Consider the following 12,646-nt stretch of genomic DNA (forward strand, 5'->3'; position numbering starts at 1 on the left):
TGTGTGGTGGGGGGTGTTGGGGGTCTACAGTAAACAGCATACCTGGAGACAGTCAAAGTGTTAGATGAGCTCCTGTTGATAATAACAATGGATTTCAACTTTTTATGACAAAACTAGCACAATCACTGTGTTTTTACATAAGATATTTCATATTTTATTTTTATGACGCACTTGGGTAAATCGCGAACAGGGTATTTTAGAGCTGGCCATGACAAAACAAATTAATTTGTTACTATTCTTATGTTTTCTTTTATTTAAAGTGAAACACTACATAGGAAACAAAATATAATCTATAGACTCAATTTGAAACTTTTTCTGTTAGTTTACTCACATAAATGTAACAAAAACGTATTACAAGGGAGGAAGCCAGAGAACCCGGAGAGAACCCACGGTAACACGGGGAGGACATGCGATGTTGGTCTGGTCATCGAACCCATGATCTCTTTCTTGGGAGTCAAGAGCGCCTTTGCCACCGTGCACCCATGTAATGAAATGTTTTCACATGTAATGTTTTCATATGAAAGGCATTTTAACTAAATTAATTTTGGAAATCTGATTTAGTATTCTACTAATTTTACTACACATCAAGGACTCATCAAGTCCACATCATTGCAGAACCAACATTAAACAAAATTATAATTATTATTATAATAATTATAATAATTATTATTATCATTATTATTATTATTATTATTATTATTATTATTATTATTATTATTATTATTATTATTATTATTATTAGTAGTAGTAGTAGTAGTAGTAGTAGTTTTAGGCAAAAGATTGATTTGTTAAAAATATTCAGGATTTTTAGATACATAACATTCCCATTTCAAACGTTTTTACAATACTTCTTTCAGTGAACAGTAACCCTTTAGATGCCCTTTCCCATTCTTCCCATGTGTCTACAGTGCGTTATCGTTTCATGCTTAAACTCTGCCGAGCCGTGAGAGCACAATAATAGATTTATTTCATGTGTGGAGAGGCTGACACGATATTTGCATTTCATAATAGTGAGGAATGGGAGCGGGCGCAGAGCTATAGACCCACTCTATGAATCTCCGTGACATTTTGCCTCTTATCAAAATGAGCTGTCCAAATGATGTAAAAAAAATTGTCTTGCCGTTTTTATACAGTTTTTTCTGTGCTGATCCAACTCTTCTTCTATGTACTGTAAAACCTTGTTCATTTGACTCAAGGCCAGATATTGCCTCCATGACACTTCTTTAGCTTCCCCTGTGATGTATTTGTGCTGACAAGCTTAAACAGGCGAATATGACTTCAAGAATAGCTCACTGAGTCAATCTGGCACATGGAAAAGAGCTGAAAAATGGACGTGTTCATTTGCAGTCTACTCCACGACGAAGTCACATATTTGGCATGCAAAGGTTAAGAATGAGTTGTTAGCTTTGCTCTCGACTACAAAGAGCATGTAGTGGTCACATTAGTGCACAAGACTGACAACCATTTTTATATACATAACGTCTTCTGATCAGAAATGGAAAGTTTGTGTCAAGCTTTCCTTTTGATGTTTGTTTCACTAATCTTTTTTTCTTTTGTTTTCTCAGTTTTTTCCGTTCTGTCCAGTTTCTGAATGCTCCAGTTCCATAAAATGTACCTTCCATGCATCCAACAGAATCCAATTGTTACCAAATACAATGAATGTTGAAACTACTGTATTTATTTATTTATTTGTCTTAACAGGAATGTGAATTTGTTTTGAAAATAATAGAATACAATTAAATGAATACAATTTCCCACCATTGCTTGCAGTGTGTAGCTTAGTAGCAAGTATTTAATGTTGAAATAAAATTCGTATTTATTTATTTTAACAGTTACTGTGAATTTGTCTAGAAAATGATAAATACAATTAAATGTTTCTCTTTAACTTTATGTTTACTTTAAGTCTTTCCTCAAAAAACAAGGGACATTACTGATATCTCAAAATGTTCTATTCTGTTCACATTGTAACAACATACAACCTCATTACCTTTATGTGTTTCCTGCAACCAATCACCAACTGTGATGAAAGCAAGAGTTCTATCTTTAGGTGGAAATGCACTGATTTTGACATGAGTGTGAAATGTGCTCTTATTGTCAATGATGTAGCGACAGCCTGCATTATTGACTCCAGGCCTGCTCCTCGGCACCAGATGGCTGACACAGATCTGCGTGTAGGAGCTCACATCTCGCTCTCGATGTGTGGAGAGAGTCTGTCTCCTCTGGTTCTCACTGGCTTCTGTTTTCCTGCTCCCTGGCATCGGAGCAAGCAGGCTATTAGCTAAATGAGACGTCCTGTGGCGGCCAGGAGCACTGAGAGGGCTATTACATGAGGCTTATTGTTGTGCTGCTTTAACCTTAGTCGTCCCCGGGGCTGGCTCAGGGCACTGTGGTGTGGGTTTACGTTCACATAATGCTGTCTTCATATCAGATACAGGCCAGAGAGCCAGACAGGGCAGGGGCAGCACAACAGAGGAATTAGCTGTGTCTTTACTGAGCAATAAAGTGAATGTCTGTCACTCAACTGCAATCAGACCTCATGCCACTCAAACATGTAAGATAAAATGTGGAAAAATACTTTTTACTGGTAAAAAAGAAAGGGTATTGAAATATCATTGCAATCACTATGTAGTATTTATATAGGTATATGGTCACAATAGCATGATTTGGGCCATCTGCGATGAAAGATTTCTTGAGTCATGGCTCAAAATCGTGGTCTAACGTACGACCAAAGACGAGTTATGATTTAGGCTGCAAGCTTGTCTGATTTTTAAACTCTTGGTCACCGAATGAGCCATCCTCTCACGATCAATCTCTGTCAAACATGTGACCAATAGTAAACACAAGTGCACTGTCAAACCAGGGGACATATTTACATATTTCCCTTTCATTTACCAACTTTTACAACAACAAAAAACACTAGCATTTAGCACTCATCACAACTCTGGCAACTTTACCAAAAAGAGTCAGGAGCCTGATATTTGCTCAGAGACAAACAGATTGCAGCCACAACTGATTGTGTGAACCACTCCATATTGTGAGTATGCGCTGTGACGTCCATTCATCTTATAAGATGGAAAAAAGGCCCAGTGGAGGCAAATGAAACAAAGAGAAATAATTGCTCTGCTGCTCCACAAACAATGTTTCTTGAGGATCTAGCTCAACTTGAGGAGCAATGGCTCTACATTAAGCTCCGGATCGGTGACCAAGTTCCTTACCTGAACCCTGAATCCTAAAACTGCGTGGAATTGACAAATGCTGTTTGTGAACTAGCAACTTTACTACATTACACACATGATAAATACAAACATGTCTTGTTGGATAATCTGCATGTTGTTGTTTAAATATGTGTCCTTTGTATTCAAGACTAATGCATTATTATTCTGTGGTTGTGTGATGAACTTACAATGTGGACTACCTCTACCTCTCTCCTAGTTCTGAACTATGATCAGTTCTCCTTCTCACCGCTCCTTAAAATAACACTATGCCTGGACCCTGATGAAGGAGAGGAAGTGAGCTACTATAACAAACCACTGGAGACATACTGTATACTCTCACCCCTGAGATCGATTACACTGACTTTCCACTTATTTATCCATGCACCAGGAGTACAGTGCAGCAGCCACGGGCTAATTAACAGAGGATGTAATGGTTCCATTGGGTTGTTTGGTGCGATGATGAAGCACAGCACACTGATACCACAGGATAATGCAGAATATGACAACGCTAGGCAAGTGAGGTGCCATGAGTTAACGAAATGGACAGACTTTGTAGCTTAGAAACCGCAGATATCCACAATGTCATGAAAGGAGATTAAAGGGGCTGTACCTGATGACAGTAAACTGTCCTTTGCACCAGTATAAATACATTGTAAGAGTGCTTAGGGTGAAATTAAGACCACTGTTTGCTGTCTGCAACTAATTATATAGCGTTTTATTCTCCGCAAAGCAGGAATTGCGATGTTAGCATGCTAATGTTTGTTAGCGTTAACGTGGTGAACTCTATTCTGAGCTCTGAAAGTTGCAAAAAAAGCGTATAAAGTAATCGCAAAGCATTAAGTAAGGGAGAAATACATTTAGACTGCTGCAATATGTTTTTCATGTTTTTAAGACTGTAAAAATAAGGTACTGCACCTTTAATATAACTTCTCAAGGTCTATATTGTGAGCGAGTGAGGAGGCTAATAGTTTTGCTGCAGCGGTGCCCCTGGGGCAGATGTGGACTGTGACTTCGCCCCACCCGAGTGATGAAGGGGAGAGAGAGTGCATTTATGTACATACATCAGTTGAAGTAAGGCTTGGTTGACAGTGACAGACCAATGAACAGATGGAAAGATTTAAAACTGCAGTGCCCAAGGACCTTCTTTGAGCCAAGTGCCTGCATACTCAAAGTAAGACATTTTGACTCATCACTCATTAGCCTGCATTAAAGTGTCCTTAAACTTGAACTAGATATAAGTTAAATAAACAGGGATGAAATTGCAGCTTTCCCAACGTGGTCTGGTCAGCTGGAGAATGTGTCCACACTTGTCCATACATTTGCTTCTCTCTTCTTGGCGTGAGTGAGGAAGGAGGTTTTGTTACAACATGAATGTAATTCATAAAATTAAAAGTAATTATGGCTGCATATATGAATATTTATTGGAGACATAAAAGGCTTGACATTACAGAACTTTGCACTAATACTTCCGGTGTGGATCATTATTTTATATTTTGGACATTTTAAATCACTAAAGACTTTATCTGATCTAAAACAACTTAATACACACTGATGTTTTGTGTAAAGATGGTATCTGTAATGTATGAACATTAATTATTCTGTTTAATTTCTGTGTGAAGGTTTATGAATATTATTATATTTTCTCTCTTGTTAACATACACGATTACTTGTGTGTTGTGTCTGTACAATATGTGTTGTAAATATACAAATATACTGTGATAACTGTACATTAGTCACATGGGTGAATAGAAAAAAAACCTGTGGTGCTGATTTCAGCCTTGCATCATGGAAACAAAGAGAAGCTCTGCTGGACCATGCAGGTGCTGCAGTTTATGTTAGCAGCAGAAAAGGAAAACAAAAAGTGCCAAAATGGCTCTGCAGCGCTGCAGAACCCTGCATGTAGCACAGTTCTAAGAAATATTATGTAGAGAGCAGTGAGTGTGTCTGGGTGGAATTTTGGAGCAATCGTGTCTTGAATGCAATGATTAAAATGTATGAATCTCTAAATACAATGAGAGAGTAAATGTGCAGGGAAATGATTATACGTACTTCAAAGTTGATTTTGCATAATACACCTCCTTTAAGAGTAATGTGATGTAACAAGAACCACTGTTGGCAGCAGAATCTATGGCCCTGACACAACCTTGTTAGCATATAGGTTATTCTTTATTACTGCAATAGTGCAACTCAGCAAGCCATTAAACAGCTAATAACCAGAACACTGAGCTCTACAGTCTCTGCTTAAAGGACAGTAATAACATTGAAAATGGAGAGAGCGCTGAACTACTGTTGGCAAGCTTCTTTTCCTGTATCTACACTAAAGACTTCAATTTTAAGGTTCTGTTTTTTGCCATGTATGGCAAGTGTGTACCGTAATATCCATAAAAAAACTAATTAAAGGCGCTGTACCTGATTTCTACGGAAAAAATAAATAAATGAAAAATATAACTAGTTCATTTTAAACTCTTTGCATACTTACCTAATGCGTTCAGAGCAGTTTAGTTTATGAGAATTTATGAGCGCTTTTCACAACTCAGCCAGCGAGTTCTTACAATATATCGGCACTTACTCTATACTAAAAACAATTTTAACATGGTTTGAAGCTAAAAGTCAATTTTGCACATGTCTCCTTTAAAATATTCTGACATTACATCTTACACTAAATTAGAGCTCCTTTTTGTCTAATCATGCACATGTCTTATCAAAAGTATTTCCGTGACTGCTATTTCCCTTCTTCCATCCTTGTTCCCATGAATCTCCAGTGAAATGTCTTGACTTGAGCATATGAGAAAAGCCACCTCAGGCTCAGAGTGTGGAACCCGCCCCCTCTTCATCTGCCTCCATCTGTCTGGACCAAATATGTGTACAAATGCTCTCAAGGGCAAGGCCAAGATGGAGTTTGTCACGCTCAAGTCCAATGGGAAATCATAAATCTAGCCTATTAAGAGCAGAAGGCTACTGCAGAACTCCAGGTTAGCATTTGAAAATCATTTGACTAAAAGTGAACAGAGGACAGAACATGACGGTTAAAAAGTTACAGCGTAATGCGGAAAACTTAAACTACTTCTGTTACTACTTTTTGTTCACTGGTGTTGTTGGCCTCTAATGCGTGTAATACACTTTATGCCTGTTTTTGAATTGACCGGCTGTTTTAGCAATACTGCAATGGGTGGTGTAATTTGGTCCATATGGTTATGTTGAAATTGTGGAAGCTTTTAAGATTCCAAAACCCAAGAATATCTGCAGTTTATCTTTCTTTGCATTCAGAGACATATGGTAAATTGTCAACACAAAGTAAAAGAACTCTACTGTGAACTTAAACTTAAAGGCGCAATGGACGATTTTTCGGCGATTTGAGAACACAGGCGGAAGTGCGCATGCGCACTCCCCCGTGTGGACCGATACAACAGACACGTGCGTTTGTTTATTAGCGCAACGGAGCGCATCGCATCTCTCGTCTCCCGTAGATTTCTGTCCACTTCTGCGTCAGCTCGAACTGTCTTTCTCCGTCTTCATTTTGCCCCGTACACTGAGGGAACTATATTATGATAGATCCATGCGCAGGCGTCCCCACGCGGAAACGTGGGGACGAACCGCACGCGGCTGCAGGTGAGCGATAGGTGCGTTTTATGATTGATACATGGCAGGACAAATGATTTATCCACGCCACGAGGAAATATGATAAAAAATTTGCTGAAAAAAATTGTCCATTCCACCTTTAAAGCTCTAAAATCCCTTTTTACTCTCTATGTGATGCACTTGTGTTTGAGTAACAACATTGAGTATCTCTACTGCATCCATATCGGTTCATACCAATGTACGTCACATATATATCAAATTGAATTGCAGCTAGTCGGAGACATATGCCGATTTTCTTTGGCGTTTACATTTGTTTACATTAGCGACCAGAATCAAGACATCTGGCGGCATACAAGTCACATGTCCTACAGCAGTATGAACACGGGAGAGAAGTGCCAATCTTTGGGCATAGCAACATCATCACTGGATTGAAGAGGGTTATTTGCAGACTGCCTGTTTGACCAACACAGCGCAAGTCTACGTAACAACACAGAGAAGTACTCCTCTTCTTAATTAAAAAACAGACCGCAATGGGGTTTGGGTTTGGGGAAAAATAGAGTTCTTTCTGCAGACCCAGACCTGCCTCAAACCTGCTCTGAGGACAGTGTAACAGGATGCATTGATTTGAATTACTTTGTAAGCCTTGCAGAACCCTTGCAGTTAGTATAATAACTGGAGCAACTGCTTTTTTCCACTTCTGCCATATCAGCCCCTCTGTCCACCACCAACAACTCGCACAAACGCCACATTCATCCACAGGCAAGGTGCTTGAAGTGTTTTGCCCAAGGACACGTGCGGGTCAGAGAAGAGTTCGAAACAGCCGACCATCAAACTGTTGCACCTCTACCAGCTACCATTACATCATCGCAGCCGTTATATACCTGAACGTTGTACACTTTGAGTCTGAGTCGCTAATCTTGTACAAACCCAGTGTGCTATTAAGATTTAAGGACGTGTCATAACTGTCACTCACTGAAAAAAGCTCTCTGTCCTAGGCTGCGTGGACGAATGAGAAATAGATTCAAAAGCTAATGGGTATTGACAGTCCTTGAGCAGTGGACGCCCTGCTCCGCTGCACCAGGCCTTTGCGTCGTTCAGCAATTTCATGTCTCATAAAGTGGAGGATGAAGTCGTCGGGGAGTACTAGGCAGTGACAGATGGTGTGTGCGGGCCTCTTCTCTGCTGCTGACTGGACTTTACTCTAACAATTCCAACATGATGTAACTCTGCGCTGATGAGGCAATGAACACTTTGTAATTAGCTTCATTTGGAACAACAAATGAAGTGAAAACTATATCTAAAATCCTATATTTCAGATAATGCATAAGATAAAACATTTAAAAGCATAATATAGTGGTTCAAGTGGCAATAGCATCTTAAGTTTGCAATAAAAGACTTGTTATGCAAAAAAAGATGATTGATCACTTGATCACTGAACTGTGAGTGATATGGGGGAGTGTGAGTGTGCAGGTCATCTTGTCTGATCTTACCCTCTTTCTGTCAGCGTGGGCATGCTGTTTTTCCATGTTGTTTTTTTCACACATAACGCAGTAGCGGTTATGCAGATGAAATCACAACATTTGGAATTTTAGCGCTGGTGAGTAATGGTATTTTCTTCTGTAGAAGCTCCAACCACATCTATAATGTGAAGGAGTCTATTGTCTGATAACAAACATAAAAGCATTCAACTCTGCTAAATATGTAGTTTGGAGCCTACCTGACTTCTAAATGAAGAAAAGCAAGTAAATAGTTAGTAGAAAACCAGATAAACAACACTGCACATGTATCACTGATGCAGACTTTGGGATCCGACACAGTTGAACTGATTAGCTTTCTGTCCTTAAATAATATGTGTCTGAGTCTGTTTGATGAGGAGATTTGAGAACTCAGGCGGAAGTGCGCATGCGCACTCCCCCGTGCGGACTGATACAACACACACGTGCGTTTGTTTATTAGTGCGACGGATCGCATCGCATGTCTCGTCTCCCGTGGATTTCCGTCTCCTCTGAGTCAGCTCGAACTGTCTTTCTCCATCTTAATTTTGTCCCGTACACTGAGGGAACTATATTATGATAGATCCATGCGCTTAGACACGCGGAAACATGCTGCTCTCCTGGGGACGAGCCATACGAGGCTGCAGGTGAGCAGGTTAGTGTAGCTGTAGGTGCGTTCTATGATTGATACGTGGCAGGACTAATTGGCAGTCCACGCCACTAGGAAATGAGACTCAGATTTGGGCCAAAAAAATCGTCCATTATGCCTTTAAGTTAATTGTTGTTGAGCGCGTTGAACTGTCCTTCATCTCCCCCTACTGTTAGCTAACATGCTAGCTAAACTTTGCACAGTCAACAACGGAGAAACTACTTTTGGTTTCCATTTTCCGTTAATTTAAGCGAAACAAAAGCTCCAAAAAAAAAGAGATTTTTAAAATTATGTCAGTCCATACTGTAAGTTCTATATATCGAAAAGAAAAGTAATCATAGTAGTTTATGCTCTTACTTTATAGTTTGTTTAGTTAGTTTGGAGCTCTCTATAATAGAATCTTGGGAGAAAAGGATAGTTAGTTTATTTAGAAAAAAATCTCAACTGCATTTGACCCTTCCCTCAGTTCCACAACCTGTCAGGAAAAGTGGGCTAGCCTACTGTGTATTTTATTTGATTGTCTTTTCCAAATGTTTAGTAATTTAATTGTTTGGGGTTGTGATCTTAGAGATTTCAGCGCGTTCCTTGCCCTGTCAAAACCACCCTATGCACTGCCAACATCCCCTCAGCCATCCGTCTTTAGTGCTGAGGGCGCACATTGGATGGGCCACGCTCCACTTCTAATACAATTGCTATTGATCAGGCGCGGACAGGGGGAAACTAATTGAATGCGCTTGTAAATTGACGGGACAAGCTTGGTGGAGTAGATTCACAGCTGGCATCATTACGGCCTGTGTTTGGACAGACACAGGTGAATGGACCCCATCTCTGCAGGCTGTGAGGACATACATGAGACACTGAGAGGACGAGGAGGTCCCAGGGGGAAGAGGAACGAATTAGAGTTTTTGTTTCCAAGCATAAGCAAGCCCCCAAATACTGAATGCTCCTTGTATTGAGCATTTATTTTGAAATAGAACCGTGCTTAAATATATTATTTGTGGGTTAATGAAGTATAGGTCAAATGCATTATTTAATTATACAGTGACTGGTGGTTGTTAGAACTTTAAAAGTGCATTATGTCCCTTTGTCACCTGCTTGTCTCCATGATGTTCTGTCTTTTCCTGGAATATTCCACAGTATGGTATTATAAAATTACCAGTATTCTTGCCTGTATTTTATAGAGGTTATTGGTCCTTTAAGAGCAAGCAAACCTTCTCAACAACAACATGCAGTTTCCCCACAGTAGTTGAAAGTTTCTACCCCACATTATCCGCACACAAATGTTTCATGTGGTGTGTTGCTAGGATTGCAGGAATAGGACTATAATAATAATAATGAAATTGTAATTTTTTTCTCTACCAAACGATCCAATTTGTGATGTATGTTTACAGATTCAGTTCACAGGGTACTTTTAAAACCCATCCAGCACACAGAGTGAGACAAAAACATGGCAGCAGGCACAATGGCAGTACATCAAAGACAATTTGAGGCGAGCGAGAGGAGATGACAGCTTTTCACTGCATGTGAGTTCATTATGCAGCTGTCCGGGACTCTGCCGCTGCTCAGATTAGATGAAGTTGTGCAGTCACAGAGAAGGAGAGAGGAGCATCTTTTGGTTCTAAACTGGCAGCGTGTGTCATTTTAGGGGAGTAATATACCCATCAATTCCAATTCAGGCAAAGTCTGAAAGAAAGCTGGAAGTCCCATGTAGAACCTTAAAGAAGCAAATTATTGTAAAGATATTGGATTCTACCAAAAATCAAAAAGATTTAGAATGATTGAAAGAGAGGTGAACATGCTCTGGATTGGTTCAAGTCTTAACTGAGAGTTCCTTTTTCATCCGTCTGAGGAACTGTGAGTCTTCAATTCAATTTATTTTTGTAACGCTTCAAAATCACAACAACAGTTACCTGGAAGAGAGACAATATAAACAGATTAAACCTGTGTCCTACATGGAGTTCTGCAAGGATCCATCTTAGGCCCTACCATGTTGTTTTTATATTCGCTGCCCTTGGAATCAATCCTCTGGAGACATGGTGTCCACTTTCACCGTTATGCAGATGACTGTCACATCTGTTTCCCTGAAAGCTCTATTGGTGTCATCTCTGTTTATCTGGACATTTTTGTGAAACTGAAATCTAAACTGGACCCAAACCTTGAGCTGGGAAGCCTGCGGCCACTAGCTAAAGTAAAGTACCTTTTGACAAGACAGCACTTTGAAATCGTAATCCACACCTTTATCCACACTTGGCTGGATTACTGTAATGCACTTTATTTTAGGGTTACTTTAGGTGCAGATGGAAAAGAGCCAATGGGCTAATTCTGGTATATTTGGAATGTATGTTCAGTACTATCCTTGTCTAGAGACTACAGATGGAAAATAGCTTTCTAACTCAGGCATATTTACATATAGTATAAATGTTGATTAATATATAATGTTTCTTGAATAAATATGGATAAAATATTCAGTTTTAGTCTATTTTATGATTTTAAATTAATCGTTTTATTATTATAGATCTTTTAGGGCATTATGAATAAAGTTGCAGTTGTAGTGAAGTGTCATGCTCAAGGGCATAATGGCTAGTGCACAATAAGGGTGAACGAACATGTTGGTGATAAAGGCTTGGTGGACAAAATAATAATATTGCTTTGAATAAGTTTTCCATGTATTCAAAGGGAAAGTTAATGCACTTTATATCCACTTTACAACAGACATAACAGTGTTGATGGAGTGTATTTTTCTCTGGCCTCTGAAGGTGACTGGGGTCATTGTATTTGTTGTAGATCCAGCTGCAAGTCTGGGCTTTCCTGTGACTCAGACACATCAAAGTTTGAAATGTAATAAATATCAGATGAGTGTCAGGCAGCAGCACCAACACGATTCTGGCTTTTGGAGGAACAACAAACACAAATAATAGTCCTGTTCTCAAGGAGACGGGCAAACATTTTGAAGTTAAAAATAGAAAAAACAGGTATGTTCAATATAATAATGCAGAATAATGTAGATTCTTTAGAATCCAAAGAAAACACTGGTTGATAAACTATGTTGTTATTTTGGGCCAATAAGGCCGATTTGGATTATTTTCACAAAATTGTATAATTTGAATTTACTACAGTTTGCAAAAAAAAACTTTGTTTTACTACAAACTGAATAAATGAGCAGTGTTTTGTGCAGTGCCATCTTTAAAGCTTTGTGTGTATTTTTTAGGTGGCTGGTCTATATACTGTCCACTACAGGCATCCATTATGACACCTTTGTACCTTTATGAGACAAACTCGGTCTAAAGATCTCCTCATCCACAAAAAAAGGACTGCCAATATTTCTCGAGTTTGTTTATGGGAACATGTGGAGGATCCTTATGATGTTAAGCACTTTGTTGGTCCTGACCAGCATGCGCATTTGAAGCATGGACTCCAGTCCGGCTTGGGTCAGTCCCAACATGGGAGAGCTCAGATTACTGGGGGTTCATGACATCCTAGGTCTGAGACAGTAGTAAAGAGTAAAGGGTCAGAGCCCAGAACTCTCGTGAACCTAGTTACTGAACTCAAATAAGCAAATATACATTAGATTGCACTTGGTGGGCCTTCTTTCACATCCAAGCCACCTTAAACATTTATACACCTTAATAATATAATTGTATTGTTTTGTGTGAGCAGGTAAACAGCATAGGAAAAGGCTATGGTTCCTCTCCCACGAAACACTTTTCTGT

At 39.3% G+C, this 12,646-nt stretch overlaps 1 protein-coding gene across 1 annotated transcript in view; it reads left to right on the forward strand.

The window, feature by feature from the left end:
• Positions 1–12,646, forward strand: part of get1 (guided entry of tail-anchored proteins factor 1) — a 222,610-nt gene that overhangs the window by 52,725 nt on the left and 157,239 nt on the right. The window lies entirely within an intron of this gene.

The sequence above is a fragment of the Eucyclogobius newberryi genome, unplaced genomic scaffold, assembly GCF_026437365.1.
Source record: "Eucyclogobius newberryi isolate DKJ021-1_F unplaced genomic scaffold, fEucNew1.0.hap1 SCAF_10, whole genome shotgun sequence".
In the NCBI taxonomy this organism is placed as follows: Eukaryota; Metazoa; Chordata; class Actinopteri; order Gobiiformes; family Gobiidae; genus Eucyclogobius; species Eucyclogobius newberryi.